Genomic DNA, 18,455 nt, shown 5'->3' on the forward strand with positions numbered 1-18,455 from the left:
AGTTACTCATATGATGCTAAAAAGAGCAGTATCCAAAGAGCTTCAAGCTTTGTTCACCATAATTGGTAAATATATCTGATTGTTGTTTCCAAGGCAACTATTCACTCTCTTTGCAAATAAACAAGAAGCCCAGCATCAGGCTGAATAAGGAGGTTTCTTGCCCAACTCTTCCTTTTTCTAGGACTGATATTTGGCATCTTAAATCTCCAACACTGAGCAGGCAAATAAAAAGTATTAAAAATAGAATGAGACTGGAAGAAGTCTTGTTTGGGACTTTCAGTTTAGATTTTACCCATCTAGCCCGGTACATCTGGATTGTAATATTTTTCCTAGCCTGGTGAATTTATCTAAAATATGAATTAAGAGTTGTAGGCATTCTCAGAAAATATTTACTTTACTATGTGGGGAATTTGACACAGCAAAATCCAATTGAATCCAAGCCTTCATTTGCTTATATCTAGTGGATAAAATCTTAAACTAAACTATTCTAACCTACCAGATATATCCTGAGAGATTCTACAGTGTGGCTACCCTAAACCCACGCCCCTCTCCAGTTTAGTCAGTCTCTTAATCTGCCTCTCTCTAGGAAACTCTGTGTACCAAAACTCGTATCCACTGATTCTCCAAGTGCACATGCCATCACAGCTGTAAATAGGCTGTTCCTGTCCAGGAAATAATATAGTTTACCCACCAGTTGAAACAGGCAACAGCTTCAGGGATCACTTGGGACGGCAATCAAATGATTCTAGAATGACAGTGATAATATTATCACAACCAATTGGCCTCGAGACTGGGCTGAAACTCTGGTCTCCTCTCTTCTGACTCCAGTTTCAATGCAATGTGTGCTCCTGAGATCCTGAAAACAAGTCACAAAGGAGACACCTCCACCCCTCCAATACTGTCTATCTAACCTAGGGTGGGAACTGGCTCACCCTGCAAGCACCTCTTAAAATAACAGTTCAGGTAAGACCAACTGTCATTTTCCAGAGTGGGTTTGCAGGATGGTCCAGTGATGGGACAAAGCCAAGTTTCCGTCCCATAGGGTGGGCCCTCACTGATTCAACAGGACCTGTTGCAGAATCCTGCGGCCGAACGCCGTGTTGGAGGATGCTACACATCCAGTCTGTAGTGTTGGATAAAGGGCGACTGGAAGGCCCACATAGCTGCCCTGCAGATGTCCTCTATAGGGTCCTGGGAGGCCGCTGAAGTGGCTGAGCACCTGGTGGAGTGTGCTGTGATTCCAGCCAGAACCGGCACATTTTGCGCCAATGGCCAGACGAATCCACCAATGGTGGACGGGGAAACCCTCTAGCGACAAGGATTGGAACGATACAAATAGAGCCTCAGACCTCTGGAACTCCGCTGTCCATCTTAAGTAGATCCGTAAGGTCCTTTTTACATCTAGACAGTGCCACCTGTGCTCCCACTCCCTGACCAGATCTGGGTATAAGTCTGGGAGAACCACCTCCTGGAAACGATGGAAGACCATGTTCATCTTGGGCAGGAATGCCGGGTCAAGGCGAAGCACTACCCTGTTGTTGTGAAACCTGCATAGATCCTCCCTGGAGGAGAAGGCTCCCAGCTCTGATACTCACCTAGCCAAGGTGATAGCCACCAGGAACATAACCTTACAAGTGGGGTTTCTTCGCCGGCTCTTCTTTTGTCCCCTTGCCCCATCCCAGCTGTGCCGTGGCACGCACCTTGCATAGGAGGGACCGGAATAGGGTAGGAGGGAACAACCCCGTGAAAGCAGCGGGGGGGTCAGGCTCCAGATCCTCCTCAACCTCAGAGAGATCTGGGTCTCGCTGTGCCTTGACCCCCAAGACTGACCCCTCGCTCGCCAAGGAAGGGGACCCAGGGGGACAGCCTGGCAGGATCGGGCCTCGTGGCTACGATGACGAACTGGGCACCATGATCTCGCCCTGAGGTACAGGACGAGGCACCTGGCGCTGCATGCCTGCAGCCACATCTGAGGCAATGGCTCTTTCAATGAGATTCTGGAGGCCAACAGGCAGATCCTCCATATCTAAGGAATCCTAGCTGGGTCCCACTGGCACCTGACCAAGGCTGGGGATAGTGCCAGGGAAGTCCTGGATGGGTCTCTCCCTCCCCGCTGTGTCTCTTGAGAGAGAAACTCAGCCTGATTGTCTACCTGGTCAAGATCCTCCATGGAAAGGGGGGGAATGGGCAGCCTCCCCCCCTACACTCCCTCAAGGAATCTGGTGACCTAGGGGGAGAATCCTGTCTAGAAAGACCCCCTAATGGTGACCTGGACCTGGAGGGGGAGGGACTGATCCTGCCCTGCAGAGCCCTCAAACTCTTTGCCCTGGAAAAAGTTCTGACTAAAGCCCTGTGCCTCCTAGCTTCGTCTCTTTGGCTGGCATGGGAAGGGCGAGTATCAGCCAAGGCTTTAAGCCTCCTGGAGGAAGTCCCCTCCCCAAGGGACATGGGGGGAAGGGGATCTATCCGCCATCATGCAGCTACTTAGAACCACTCCTCTTGCTTCCTGTGATTGGCTCCTCACCTCCACCTCCTCAGCCAGAAGGATATAGGTCCTCACTCCTTTCGCCGTACACCCCAATATTTTAAGTGCTGCAACGGCATGTTTCGGGGTTGCCGCAGCTTCTTAGGGAGTTTGATGCTGCCGCGCACCTTCCCAGCTGCTTCTGCTGCTCCTGGGGCTTCCGCAGCCTTCGGGCTCTTCTGAGTCCTCTTTTAATCCCGCTGCAGTGAGGCGCATTCTGTATTAGGATTCTGGGCCTTTCGGGCTGGAAACCAGAGCCCTTTAGTCCCCACTGGCGCCGATCTGCCCTCTCAAGGCTCCATGTGGTTGCCGGGACAGCGACCCAGCTACCGGAGCCTCCAAGCCTTGAGATTTAACCCTCGGGTAGCTGAAAAAACTGCAGCTATCAGCAGGGACTTACTGGGAGGTGAAGGAAGGATCTCCTTGTGAGAAGGAAGCAAGCTGAGTCAAGGATTGTCCATAAAAGGTAAATCAGATCAGGAGTCAATAAATTTCGCCCTCTCTTTGGCCAGACTGGATTGAAACTGGAGTCAGAGGAGAGGAGCCCAGAGGTGTGGCTTCAGCTTCAACCCAGTCTCGAGGCCAATTGGCTGTGATAATACCATCACTGGACCATCCTGCAAACCCATTCTGGAAAAGATCTCTAACAATGGATTTGTTCTTTCTGAGATAGTGCAGCCCATTTAGAGCAGATAGTGTTTTGCTGAAATTTAGTCTTACTTCACAGTACTGGCCTTCATCCACCTATTGTAGTAGGTAGTATTCTGGTTCAGAACATATACAGCTTCTCCTGATTAAGTTGTTATGGAGATGCAGAGCCAAGTGTCATGTATACATTGATGTAACCCACCCTCAAAAGTCCTGGTGATGCCTCTGGCAGTTTTCTACAGATGTTAACTACCACTAAACATAAAATAATGCATTATGGCATCTCACAGAATAGCTGTCAAGAGTTCAGAGTCAATAGCACTATTCTTTGAGATTGCCTGCTGAGAGACCAAAGGGGATCGATGATCACATTGCTTCTATCTCATTCCTGCAAGGGGTCAATTTGGCTGTGGCCGATTCTCTCCTCAAATCAGGTCTGAACTCAGACTGAAAGGGGCAAGATAATCAATGCTTTCCATTAATGTTTGCAGCTGCAGAGCTGCCACCCTCTCAAGCGCCCCACACATAAAAGGAGTGTTTGTAATTAGATAATAGTTAATAAAATCCTCTGATTCAAGAGGTTTCTTCAGGAGCTGGTTGGCCAACTTCCTTCAAGGCTCTCCAGCACCACCCTGAACAAAGGCTCACCATTTCCTGGAACTGCCAGTCACCACCTCCAGAAGTAATTCATATGAAGCAAGATGAACAAAAAGGTTAAATGAACAAACGTAGGGCTAGAAAGACCAGGAAGCTTGGATTACACCAGAATGGTGCTCTTGGCTACACCTTTGCAAAGTTATATAATGTCTATGATTCATAGTTGCTCTTGCTGTAAAACATAAATATTCTTTCGCTTACTTTCTTATTTCTTACACTATACTAACATCCAACAAGCCAATGAAATCACGGAACAAAATTTTAAACTTGTAGCCTGGGGGTTTTCTATTTAAAATATAGGTAACTGAAAACTAGATTTGTCATCCTTTTCCATGAAGTACGTAGCATTATAGCACATACATAGCAATTAAAAGTAGTAAAGCTTGACTATAACATATTCAAAACATTACTGTATTCATTGATGGTGTCACAATGGTCACTCTCAACCTTCCCCCATGTAAATAAGCAACGGAATTTTGGAAAGGCTAATTCCATATTTTTAATAGATTTATTTCTGTTTTCCATTTCATATTTTTTAAGAAAACGTAGTCTGACAATTCTTTAAAAACCAATAAATATGAATTTAAAGATGGAGAAGTAATAATTTGATCTGTCTTTAATGATATGAATTAAGATCTTTATTCTCTCTTTCAACAAAATTGGTACTAAATTAGACTGTGGGACTCATCACCTAGGTTTTTGGATAAAGAATGAGAGTAAAAAGAATATAGCAATTTATACCTTTAATCAGTAAGCTGGAGACATATTCACACTTCATCAGTACAGACTACATAATATTGAACCAAACAGAGGTTAAGATGATGAGAAGTTCCACAAAGAAAGTAAAGTTGGAACTGAATAAAAAATAGAACCAAATGACAAGTTAGTCATATGAGAAAACTACTTCTAGAAGAAAATAAACAGCTCTTTCCTTTATGAAAAGTAAAATTGCATGTTTAAAATGGTTTCTTAAATCTTTCCATAGTACTATTTGGCTATATTACTTATAACATGCTTTTATTTGTTAGAATAGAAGACTTTTTAAAATTCACCATAGCATAAGTGAAATAGACATGTAACGTTTATTTCAATAGAACGAATGTTTGTAGCTCTGGGTTGAACTATGGAATTTTGGTGCTCTTGAGCTGGGTAGTTTGCCAGCAATTGTATTGTTAGCCAAATAGTGCAAAGATATTACTTATTTGGGTACAACATGTTGCAAACTAATAACATTGCTCAGAAAGGAACAAGAACTCCACTTACTCATTTATCAACTATTAGCTACTGCAAATTCACAAAAAGAAAACTTTGATCACATTTATTTAAAAATTATGAATGTGTTATTTTGACACTAGTCTGCAGGCAGCCTTAAAAACTGAATTTTTAAGTAAAACATAAAATAGCCCCAAGAATTGGTAAATCAGAATCAACCTGAAATGAACCCAAAATACAATATGAAACATTGTATGGAAATATTTTAAGTGAACTGAAATACTGTATTGAAGGGAAATATAACAATTAAGTTTTTGTAACTGAGGACCTTACAGACGTTTAAATAGCTAAAGAAAATCATACACTAAATCACAGTGAAAAAATTTGTAACCCTTCCTTCTTTAAATCTGCAGGTCTTTTATTTATTCATATTGGCTTAATTTTCCAATTTTCAGAAAAATTTAATTTTTATGCTCATATATAAAATGGGCATCATTCAGAAAATGTTTAGGCTATTAAATACATATTTTGAAATAGTATTTTGTGTGGAAATTTTTTACTTTTTTTTATATGCTTGCAAAATACAGAAATAAAGTATTACAATCAGGTTAGATACAAATTTAAAGCTAGCTTCTGCCAACTTATAAAATTCTAGCAGCGTCTCTTTTAAAATAATGATCACATGATTTAGTTAGATATTTAAAATGGAGCATTCATTATTACAACTATTAAACACTGCACCATACAATTCATGGGAGGAATCTGCATCACACAGACATTACATGGAATGTTTAGCCATTGTTATACAAAATCATTATATAGACACTAGGTATCCCACAAAGGAACAGAACGTAGTTGATGGGAAATTCCATAAATGACGTTCTTTTTCCACATATCTGAAACTCAGCTTTAAATAAATATCCTCAAATTGTTACTATCTATTGACAAATGATTCAAAGCTAATTCTAGGACCCAGAAATGTGTAAATCAAAATGAGCTGTATTACTATTATGTCAAATATTTTATTTATTTTACAAATTTCAGTAATTCAGTATTTTAATCTTATTTACAGAAATAGATAACATAATGAAATTCACATTGTCTTTCTACAATTAAAAACCCATTATTTCATTTTCTTATAGTTTCAGTACTCTTATCTCTGGAAGCTCAAGATAACACTGTTGCCCCTTATTTTATATTTACAATAATTATTACTCTGAGGCATGTTATAATGAGATACTGTGTTTTCCTGAAAATAAGACCCGGGCGTATATTTTGTTGGGCTCCAAAATAAGCACTAGGGCTTATTTTCAGGGAAACAGTTTCAGGGTGATCAGATTGGCTGGGTGCCCTGTCTCTCAGCACACACACAAGAGGCAGCAGGCATGCAGGGACTGATGGTATCCAGCATCAGCTGAAGCCCACTGGGCTGCACTCTGGAGCTACGCAGCCTGCCCAGCGCAGGTGAGTTGATTCCCTGTCCAAGCAGCAGACAGAGGCAACGGCACAGGGGGGTGGAGGTGGAGGCTAGCAATCCGGTCGTGCTGACCACAGGAAAGCTGAAGGTTGTGGACTAGAGCAACCAGCCACAGAGACTCATCTTCACATGGCGGCACTGGCAGCAGATGAGGCAGAGGTGCGGGGTGGAAGGCAGGTGATCCTGATGCATCACATGGGCCATAGGCAAGCCAAGAGACACAAAATCAAGCCTCCTTTCTGCTCCAGCCCATCGACTCCCATGGCCTGTGGGCTTTCCCCCCTTCACCAGGGTTTATTTTTGGGTAGGGCTTATATTAGGCACACTTAAAAATCAGGCTAGGTCTTATTTTTCAGCGAAGCACAAACTTGGCAACCTTAATGTGAGTAGCCAACTTCCTCCCCCTTATTTTTCAGTTTAATATCAGAATGCACAGATTGGTTAATCAACCAGTGGAACAGCTTGCCTTCAGAAGTTGTGGGTGCTTCATCACTAGAGGTTTTTAAGAAGAAACTAGACAGCCACTTGTCTGAAATGGTATAGGGTCTCCTGCTTGAACAGGGGATTTGACTAGAAGACCTCTAAGGTCCCTTCCAGCTCTATTCTGATTGGAAAACACCAAGTAGCCAAAATGTAAGTATTCATTCAGGAGAGAACAGCCCATCCAATGGACGTTTGATTATGAACATTCAGACAGAATAAACTGCTAGACAGAAGTCATTTTTAAATCCTGCTCACATGTCACTTCCTATCAATCTCTTCCCAACTAGCCCTCCAGAACAATTTTATTTATGTATGTGGGTAGTCGTAGAATCAATTAAAAATCCATTCTGCTAATGAACAACATCTGTTGACAGGTTTATGTCATTGGACCCAAGTCTTAGGTAATCAAAATTGAATTAAACTTTTTTTTTCATTTTTGATTTGTGGCTCATTAAGTATGCATAAAAATGTTTCCCATTTCAACATTGAGATTCCCCATTTGAAACACATAATTTTGTATACATATAACTTACCTTTTAGGCTAAAAGGCATTTTTGAAAGTCATTAAACTCTCTTTTTATGATCCTGTAATCCCTTAATTCGGGACAGAATCGGGGCAACTGGATGGAGCTGAGTGTTTACTGGCCAGATGCCAAAACTCATTCAATTCCATTTATGGGTTTTCTCCAACTATTCCTAGGTTTAGGAAAGAGAACAATATGCGGACACAGAATACCCAATGTGCTATTCTCAGCCACCACAGTGGGAGTTACATGGTTGAAGTTAGAATATAATACACCTGAAGAAATATGAGTTATGAAGAACTGAAGTTGGTTGAATTCCTCAGAAATAAAAAGTCAATCAAAAAAGGCAGAGGCCTTGAAAGCACATGTTTATAGAAAATATTTAATAAGTGATCCTGTGAATATTGACTGAAAGGGATACATTCATCTTAGATTGTTTTAAGAGTACATAATGTATTTGACAGCATACACTCCTTTAGGCGGTTTGTTTCCCAACAGTTCCAAATCGCAGTATCTGGTGTCAGGACTGAGATACAGAGCCAAAAAAAAATAAAATAAAATACAGAACAAGTAATTTACTTCTAAAATACCACTATCCTTATATAAAGTGGAGGGAAACCTATCGGAGTTCATAGCTTATTTGGCAACTGAAAAAAGAAGGTAATGAATTTAAAAAAATAAGGGCATGCTTGCTCAAATACTTATTTGCTAATGCCTAAATTATGTTTGTGACAAATCTTTTAATAACAGCCAACAGGAGCAGATCCACTACATCTCCTCTACCCATGTAATGGAATGTGTGAATGACTTGGGAGATAAGGAGAAGAGATGATAACTAAGAAATAATCAGACAAGAGAGGCAGGAACCCTAATTGATTAATCATCAGAGCAAAACAACTTAGGAAGAACTTGCCCTAATTCTTCAGTCAGTTAAAAGTGCCAGTGGGAAGTTTGGAGCTTCAGACTTGAAAGATTCTGTTAATGTAGCTTTACAATAAAGTCACTCATCTAATTGTATTTCCTAACTGAGCTGATATCATAGTTGAGATTCTCTCAAGGAAATTTGGGAGCACATAGGGCGCCAGTTCTCAACCTGTGGGGGTCGAATGACCCTTTCACAGGGGTCGCCTAAGAGTCTTGAGTGTGGCTCTTCCACAACCTGCGCGCTCTGAGCCTCTGCTGGTGCCATCCGGGGAGCCGTGGCTGCCGCTGGCAATGGAGCCATGGCGCTTGACCGGCGGAGGCGGTGGCTGCAGCACTGCCTGGCACTTCTGCTGGGTGTGCTGCTCTCGCTCTCGGGCACCTGCCTCTGCTATAGCCTGCTGCTCCTCTGCTGCCCCCCCCCAGCCACCCCCCCGACACCGTCCCCAACCGCTGACCACAAGAAACTTCTGCAGAAGTGGCGCGCCTGCCCAGTTGTCCTTCGCTCACCACCCGCCCGCCCCCTTGGCCCGGCCAGTGGGCGACAGGGGCAGCGGAAGCAACCGGGCCAAGGTGGCGGTGGCCAAGTGGCTCCCACACTCACTATTGTGGGCGTCAAGAAGGGCGATACCTGGGCCGTCCTGGAGTTCATCCACGGCCACCTGGGCGTGCGCGCCCTCAGCACTGAGCCCCACTTCTTTGACCAGCACTACGAGCGGGGCCTGGAGTGGTACAGAAGAGTTGGCTCAGTGGAGCTCAGAAAGTGGCCGCTGCAGGGAATGGGCGGGGAGGAGCCGTCCAGCAGCCCCTGCCCATTGCTCTGGGTCGCCTGGCCACGGCGCTCTGCTTTCTGTCAGGGCCGGAGTGTCGGAACCTCGCAGTGCTGCTCCGCGTCTCGGGCTCCCTCACGACCCGCCAGCTCACTCGGGTGCCTGTCCTGTATCCCCCACATGCTTTCCCAGGTGCCCCACTGACCCTCTACCTCCTCATCACCCTGTCTGAGGTGGCGGCAGCGGGAAGCAGTGCTCCTGCTCCCCATCCGTCCCAGATTCAGATTCAGATTTAATTTATTTATTAATTTATTAATTTAATTTTAATTTATTTGTCCCCCGTTTCCCGGCCGAGACTTCATTCAGGTGACCCCCTCCTCCTCCCGCAACCCCTTGTCCAGCTGTGGTGGGGCCGGAAGGGTGTGCTCACCCATAAGTGAGCACCAAAGCGCAGCAAAGGTGTGTGCGGGGCAGCTGGCTGCTCGCTTAAAGAGGGTCTTAACAGGGCACAAAAGGATGTGGCTTCTCTCTTGCACTAAGGCTCCAGCCATGACCTTGCTATGTCCTCCATGTCTTTGGCCAAGTGCGGAGGGCACAAGCTCAAACCTGAACTGGCAGGAAGCGAAGGCTGCCTAATGGGCAAATGTGGTGCAAAGGGAGGTATAGGGCTGCTTCGCTCCTGCACTAAGGCTCTGGCAACCCTCCTCCTTCTCCTCTCATCTGAGTGGGAGGGATGACACAGCAAGACCAGGGGATTGTGAGAGGGGGAGGAGGGTCACCTGAAGGGAGGCCTCCACCATGGCTGGCAATTGTTCCTCAGCAGAGAGAGAGAAGGGGGAGAGAGGGAGAGATGGGGAGAGGGAGGGAGAGATAGAAGGGAGGGAGAGAGGGAGAAAGAAATGGGGAGAAGGAGGGAGAGAAATGAGAAAGGGGAAGGAAGGGAGATAGGGAAAAAGAGAAAAATGGAGGGAGGGAGAGAGAAAGAGATGAGAGGGAGAGAGGGAGGGAGAGAGATGGGAGGGAGAGAGAAAAAGAGATGGGAGAGGGAGAATGAGAGAGAGGGAGGAGAGGGAGAGACAGATAAAGAGATTAGGGAGGGAGGGAGAGGAAGATAGAGAGGGAGAAAAAGAGATGGGAGAGGAAGAAAGAGAGAAGGGGAGAGGGAGAAATGTGTGTATGTGTGTGTGTATTTCCCATAAAAAAAAACAGTCACAAAACACGTGAAACCGTGGCTAGGGGGGAGTCAAGTGATTCGGTGAGAGTGAGTAACATCAAGTTGGCCATGCCCACTCAGGTTTTGTGGCTCCCGGTGTTTTGTTTTCCCTAGGAAATGGGCCCAAGTGGCTCTTTGAGTGTTTAAGATTGCAGACCCCTGGCCTAAGACCATTGGAAAATACATATTTTCGATGGTCTTAGGAACCGAGACACTGGTTCCTATGGTTGGGGGTCACCACAACATGAGGAACTGTATTAAAGGGTTGCGGCATTGGAAGGTTGAGAACCAATGACATAGAGGAATGCAGGATGGGACAGAACAAGGCAATTACTACTGCATGAGCGGAAGTTGGCTTGTAGACATAATGGCATAATGTAGGTCATTACTCATAAATAAGAAAGTATCTAATACAGTACAAGTTGTAATCAGATAAGCCTATTGGGAAGATTACAAGACTACTTAAGGTAATGATCTTCCTTTAGCTAGAAATAGGCCAATGATAAGCATTTGTTGGAGTTGTAATTCAAAATATTTGCAAGGTACAGGCTGCCAAACTGACTGAGTTGAAGGAGAAGCCACTGGAGCCATCTGGAGCGGCTCATCTTCACTGTATTAAGGCTACAGCCATTATCATTAATCCATATAAACTTATCAATACCATGAGGGTTGGCCTCCTGGATGCTTTTGTAGCCCTTACAGATCCTTGAAACTTGACGGATAGAATCCCAAGATACAATTGTTGTTATTTTTTACCATACCAACTAACATCTCCCAGATGCAGCATCATCAACTTTGAACACGTGAGCATTATTTTAGTAAATATTACCACATTATTGTGCTCTTGGGGTTCTGAAGCATCAAGATGAGGCCTCTCACTGCTTTCTCCACAGAGGGAGTTCTGATAAGTTAAGCAGAACATACAGGCAAACATAAATGTGGACATACTGGGACCCAAACCATTCCTCAACGTGTATCAAATTTTTCAACTTTCAATTTCCAAACATTAGGGATGCTGAAAAGTTGTGATAAGCCTTGGGGGTTGTAAAGATATTTTGGTTACTTTAATATAATTTAGATGTGCTTGGTAAGTAACTACATAAATACCATAACTTTTTAACATTTTGTTTGTTTCATAAGGACTGTCATTATTTTGATGAATTTTCTAGGTGTTGAGGCCAATCTAAAGACAGTGCTTTCAACTGGAGCTTCCTATATGAACTCTGAGGCCGATGATAAGTCCACTCAAATAACTAACACCACAAAGAAAATCTGATAAATACCACTTAAATATTTAAAAGGCTGGTAAAGAGAAAAGCTTGCATTTCTTCCCTAAAAAAACATGGGAGCTGAGTGCAACTGCAGAGGGGTGGAGTAACACAGAAAAATACATCCCCCTCTCAGTATGCCACGGGGGAAAAAACCCTCAAAAAATGGAGGCAACTTGAGGATGGTCTTTAATGACCAGGCATGTTTATAGCAAAATATACCTCAGACAGTCAGACTCCAAGCTATTTAGGCTTTTGTAGTAAAAACAATCCCTTAAATTATGGCCAGAAAATAACTGGCTATCTGTGCAAGACTTTTAATATCACCTGGCATTGTGCACTATGTAGAAGCTTGGCCACTGATTTTCGGATTGAAATTCAAGACACTCATTATGTGCAGGTCCATGAAGACCACACTGCAGTTGTCATGGTGGAATTAAGCTATTTGTAACTTGAAAAAGAGATGACTCCCTTTCTCCAAAAATTAAATTATTTTTGCCTGTGAATTACCCAGAAATAATGGTGCACTTGTGTAATGCCAGAAAGTGCATTTTATAAATATACGTATTTCATTCTTCTTTTCCATATCAGATTGTAGCTCTAGTAATCGTATCTTTCTATTTCAGTAGCTACAGAAGCTTTTTCCGATCCATGTATGCCACTCAGCCTTTTAGAGCATGTCCAATAGAGTCTCACAAATATCCATATTTTTGCAAATATCAAACTAATGAGTGATGCTTATTAATATATCACTGTGATCCAATCTAAAATTCTATTTATGAAGAATATTATAGTATATTACAGTAGAATTTGTACCTATGCCTCACATTACAGTCTCATGATAGAATAATAAAGCAAGTGTATTTGTTTAGGTCAATTATAGTACTTGTAATGCATATGTTAACAATGAATAAACACTATAAAATAGAAAATACATTGGAGATCATCTATTCCAACCCACTGTTCAATTGAAAAATCTGCAATGCATAGGGCAACCTCCCCAATTGTTCAAGTCTTTGCTGAAATGGAAGCAATCATCTTTCAAAATAATCCAACTTTAAAAACCTGGGAGAAGGGGAAATGCAAGTATCTTTACTTCCAAACGCTAGGCATGCTGCGCCACCCCCTGTGTGATCCACATTTACTAAACCTGAGCTTAAATATAAAGGAAGCCAGGGCTAATAGTTGCGTACAAGAAGAAAACATTGTTCCAAAGTTTTCCTTTTCCTTAAGTACCAGGTAAGCACATGCACATACACACTCTAAACAGAGTTTAGCACATGGGTAAGACATTTCCTGTATACAGAGCAGTGAAATCAGCTTCAGTGCCAATTGGAAAACACTAAAAATTCCTGAAGAAAGAAGTCAGAAATAGTCAGCTATCATTTAAAATAAAACTTCACTAATTAATACTTGTCAGGTTTAGCTGCTTTATTTATTAGGAATCTTGAAATCTGAGAATACACTAGGATTACATTTAGCTTTCACTCTCTGCTAGCCTCCTGAAGATACAATAATCCAATAGAGAATCTCCTTGAGAGGTAGAGGTAGTTTGCAAGAAAATTCAAACTGACCAATCAGTGATATGGATGTCATGTGTTTCGGGTGATTTCTAGTCCACCTGTCTAGAATAAGGTTGGATGGAGGAAAATTATACTGGGTTGTAGATTCACAACACTTTTTGTCCAAAGTCGCCTTGCGGTGAGATGGGAAGCAAACAAATTTAATAAATAATCTTTTGCTGCTGTCATGATCTAAAAAGTGGGGAGGATTGTCTGCATCCCTTCTATAAGCTCTTTCATAATTTTCTAATATTTAGCCGAAATCTGGATGCTTACAATTTCAGTGCTTCTAATCCTACCATTCCATGCCCCATATTTACAAATCTCAGGCCATTTTTGCATCAGAGTTTCACATGTAGAGAGATTTTTTTTCATTTGAACTTCACCAAACATAACACATATACTCTTTCAACAGATATATGAATCACTTTTCAAAACTCTCATAATCATGATTATTTTATATTGATCTGTCAATATCAATTTTTATATTGGTCTGTCTAATGTGGCTATTCATTAACTCCCCCACCATTGCCTGCAAACACAATAATTCTTATTTTTATCATCCACAATTTGTGACCCAGTATAAGGGTACCTACAATGTTACATCCATTATTAGACACAGCACTCCAAAGGTGTCCTAATCTGCACAGTGTAAACACAACTTTTAATCTTGTGATTTGAGTATTATTCATTTACCAAACTATCTCATGAGAGTGTTAATTGGTGCAATATCATAGCTGTAAACTGTGCACTTAATTTTAACCTTCCAGCAATTTCTTGTTGTATAAAAAAGTCTTCAGTAAACAATTTCAAATATATTGGCTAAACCATGAAAATATACTGCACTCAATGTTGCTAGTTAATAGATTATGAGGAAAGGTACCAGTATGAGCCATCTATAAACACTGTCAAGAATCCCCTTCCACATTTTAGAAAAAAAAACAGAATATTAAAACACATAAGAAAAAAAGATACTAACATATATATAAAAAAGAAGGCAAATCCCATTATGGGGGTGGGGTGGGGAAGCAAAGAGGGATGATTGAGATTACAACCCTATTGTAAAATATTAAGTGTAACAGAGCTTCCAATCACAAACAATAGGTCTGAAACAAACCAGGTAAATCCAGGTCAAATAAGCGATTCAACTATATTTGAGCTGTAAATCACTTGAGACTAAGAACTGACTCCCAAGAGAAGAGTCTAATGTGGCTATTCATTAACTCACCCACCATTGCCTGCAAACACAATAATTCTTATTTTTGTTAGTAGCTTTAGCTACATTTCTTTCCTCTCAACAAAAGCATGCAACATAAACATTAGAAAAGATGAAGGGTGGAAGATCTTTAGCACAATGTTTTGTTACAAGAATATCATAATAGGAGAATTTGAAATCTACCCTAATACAAATTTACACAAATATCCCACCAGTTTTAGGACTTTGTATGATGCTTGTTAAAATTACAGCCTTGAAAAGATTTACTACCTTCAATCATTGCCTCCATTGCAAGAGGAGAGTGGCATTAATTTATGGTGGCAAAAAATCAAAATCAGAAGATAGCACTTCCCCCCCCCCCCCACTAACACATTTTATTAAAAAGCACTAGCTTTTGGAAACTGCAGCACACTTCATCAAATGCGGTGTGGCTGGACTCTTTGGGGAGGCGGGGGGGGGGAGTGTTGAGCAAAGGAAGACAGGATTCAGGTAGGTCGTGAGCAAGATTACAAATCTATCCATTAAGAATTGTACCGCGTCAAAGAAAAAACCCTATAGCTTATTGAGACCTTCTGAGACTATCTGAAACCTTTTGATGCGAGTTTCCATTTTTCTCTCTCAATGTTAAAATCCCGATGCTTTTCCAAAACAGTCTTCAGTTGGACTCCCTTTATATGCACAAGGTGAAGCGGCAGAAGAGGGTCTCAATTTTTCTCCATCTGAAGAACTCATACTCCTTCTTTTCGTGGGCTTTATTAGTGACAAGAAACTATAATGACTATTAACAACTCTTAGCTGTTCTAGGCGACTCTAGGTTGTTTGTGATTTGATAGGTATGCTATCAAATTAGGCTGCTCAATTTACCCAATATTCTATTCTGTTACTAAAAACAACTCTTTTCCTTCCACATCTTTTGCAAAGAGAGAGCGGCGACAGTGGCGTTTGCCCCGGGCTTTATTCAACGGCCAGAGATGGGCAACCGCTCGGCGTCCTTTCCCCCTTTCCTTCTGCATTGAATCCCCACCCCCTGCTCGAAGGAGCTCCATCACACCGAAGGGCAGAGAAGCATGTAACCGACAGAAAGGACGGCCTTTATCCGATAGGGTAACGAAACATCTGCAAACACACAAGCTCAGAGAGCCCCAAGGACTCCAGAGGAACATGTACCTGTAAGGTATTAAGCATTTCCCTCCGAGGGGGCCTTGGAGGACCTAACAGGGCTGGGGGGGGGGGGGACAGGACATCCAGGCCACGCGAAGGGACGGCAGTGGCCTCCCCCAGCGAGGGGTCTTCCAGATGGCCGCCCTGATTATTAACGGATTAAGGGCTCGACTGGGGAGAGCTTATATACCGCGGAGGTCCTCCATGGCGAGATGTTTTTTTTTACCTCTTGTCTTCCCCGAATGAGTTCAAACACAAGGCAGGCAGGGCGAGGAAGGACGGACGGGTCAGCCTTGAAGAAATGGAAGAAGCGTCTCCCACACCCCACAGCGACTCTCACAGACGCAACCGGAACGTACCTTACAGGGGGACACCGCGCAGGTGATGTTCAGGCTCCGCCAGCAGCAACAACAGCATGGGTAGAAAAAAATATGAAGAGAGAGAAAGAACTGCGCAGGCGCACTGCGCCTCAATGCGCGTCTCCCCGGCTGGCGCGCAACCGCAGTTCTTGGTCTGTCTTTACAGAAGGAAGGGCAAGCTTGGGTTGGAAGGGGAAGCGGGCCTCGGGACAGGACGGGAAGAGGGGGAGAAAGTCTGGCCTCGCGCTGAACGGCGATATATAGATGACGCGATGGCTGCGATGAGAGCGACACAACGGCTCTCGTGTTGGTTTAGGGATGAAGAGACCCGGCTTGTTCTCGCTGGGTGATTTTAGGCTAGCCCTTTACTTTCTGCACGTTGCTTCTTAGGAGGAGATTTGTAAAGCGCAAGATAAAGATAATCGAGAGGTGGGGGAGAGAAGTAAGGTCTTGAGCTCTTAAAAGAAAAATACATATAAATAAAATTACTACGTTAACGGAGGTGGGGATAGATGGGTTATGGTGCTGTGCAAAGGAGTTAGTATTAGCTTTGTTAGGGGAGCTAGGTTACTGTTGTAGTTATTTCTTATAACATCCCAAATGGCCTTCCACGATATTCCAGAATATATTCCCCAAACCTTCAGAGCAAATAAGGAATCAAAAATATTGGTTTTCACACTATTTTTATTCATCCACTACTGTAAACTTATTTGGAAATAGCCCCTGCCTGTTGTATTGCTTCAAACACTGAGATATCCAGTGAAACTCAACAGTGGGAGACAAAGAATAAAAGGAAGTGGTCCTTCTTTTAGTGATCCTTCTATTAGTGATGTGCACAGTTAATCTGTGGAATTTATTATATCAAAGTAAGGCAATAGTAATTGCAGTAATCATTTTTTAAAATATTTTAAATTCATAGAGAAAGATCTATAAATTACAATAGGTGATCGGTTACTGAAATTGTAACTGATTTAAAAAATTGAGTTGTTGGGGAAAATGAAATTATTTGAAACCAATAATTTTGAGCAGTGGAATTTTTAAATATAAAAATTTCTGTATGAAGGTTGACACAGATTGAAGACAAATTTAAGCAAAGGGATTTTTTCATAGTATGGTTCTGAAGTTTACTGCTGGAAGCAGTATATCAACATACCCAACTGCTGATGTTTTCTTTCTCATTAGTTATTTTAAGAAACAATGAGTAGCTAAAGCCATTAGATCAAATGGCCTTACTAGGAATCAATGGAATCTATGCTATTTAGATAATAATTGTTCTGTAAACAATCTGTAAAAGGCTAGATTTAAGTACTGTATTCATTTTAGAGAACTGTCTTTAGGATACCAAAATACATGTTGAGAAACCACTTACTGTCTGACCTACAAAAAGAACAAAATTGTTTAGTAAGAATTTGAAGCTCAGTGTTCTTTTGCTGTCACCGCTGAGCTGTAGCAGTTTTATATGTAGCTTTCTGCAAAGTATTTCCTATAAAAAAAAAATTCTAAATTTAAATCCATGGATAGAATGATACGACCAATGGAGCTTTCTTATAACCAAAGCAATCAAACCATTGTTAAACAAATAATTCTTCAGTTTGATATATCATCCTAGCCATTAAGGGAATATATAAAAAGAGCAAGATATTACAAATCACATGTGAACTTTATAATTGATATTATTACAGAGAAAGATTATTATGCAAGAGCAAATGGATTTTTTTTTCATCCCAGTAATGAGATTTAAAATGAACTTTAAAATCAGTGTTATGGATCTGTTTAGGGTCAAACTCATCCATGAAAACTCACTGGGTAATTCTGGTTCGCTCACTATTTCTCAGCCTAATTTACTCAGTGGTATTATTGGAAGAGAAAAACAGACAATACTATACATACTTCCTTGAAGCTATAGCAATAGCAATATACGAAAGATATATACATCCAGCAGTTTGGCAGTTCAAGTCTCACCAGCTCAAGGTTGACTCAGCTTTCCATCCTTCTGAGGTCAGTAAAATGACCCAGATTGTTGGGGACAATATGCTGACTCTGTAAACCACTTAGAAGGGGCTTACTGTAAAGCACTGTGAAGCAATGTATAAGTATTATTGCTATTTATTTGTATCCCACCTTCATTATTTTTACAAATAAGGCGGCAAACATATTAACACATCCTCCTATTTTCCTACAACAGTCCTGTGAATTGGGTTGAGCTAAGAGGGTGATTGTCCCAAAGTCACCTAGCTAGCTTTCATGGCTAAGGTGGGACTTGAATTCATGCTTTTCCACTTTATAGGCTGGTGCCTAAACCACTAGACCAAACTGGTTTTCATGCCATTCCAACTGGTAGCATAAACAAAATGTATTATGCAATGATCTTGGGATATATTTATATGAAATTTTGATTTCTGCTTTGCATTATACAGGGTTTCAGATAAACACCCCCAAAATAAGGCTTTGTTTTCATTT

General features: G+C 42.0%; 1 protein-coding gene across 4 annotated transcripts in view; it reads right to left on the reverse strand.

The window, feature by feature from the left end:
* Positions 1-16,095, reverse strand: part of NDRG3 (NDRG family member 3) — a 45,766-nt gene extending 29,671 nt beyond the window's left edge. For 3 of the 4 annotated variants that reach the window (XM_032218218.1, XM_032218217.1, XM_032218215.1), the window contains exon 1: positions 15,996-16,095. The gene's annotated coding sequence lies outside the window, so the exon portion shown is untranslated. Of the gene's footprint in view, positions 1-4,570; positions 4,684-15,995 lie in introns of all 4 variants that reach the window. The other variant, XM_032218216.1, reaches the window with a different exon arrangement.
* Positions 16,096-18,455: the final 2,360 nt, after the last annotated feature.

Source organism: Thamnophis elegans, chromosome 5 (genome assembly GCF_009769535.1).
Source record: "Thamnophis elegans isolate rThaEle1 chromosome 5, rThaEle1.pri, whole genome shotgun sequence".
Lineage (NCBI taxonomy): Eukaryota > Metazoa > Chordata > Lepidosauria > Squamata > Colubridae > Thamnophis > Thamnophis elegans.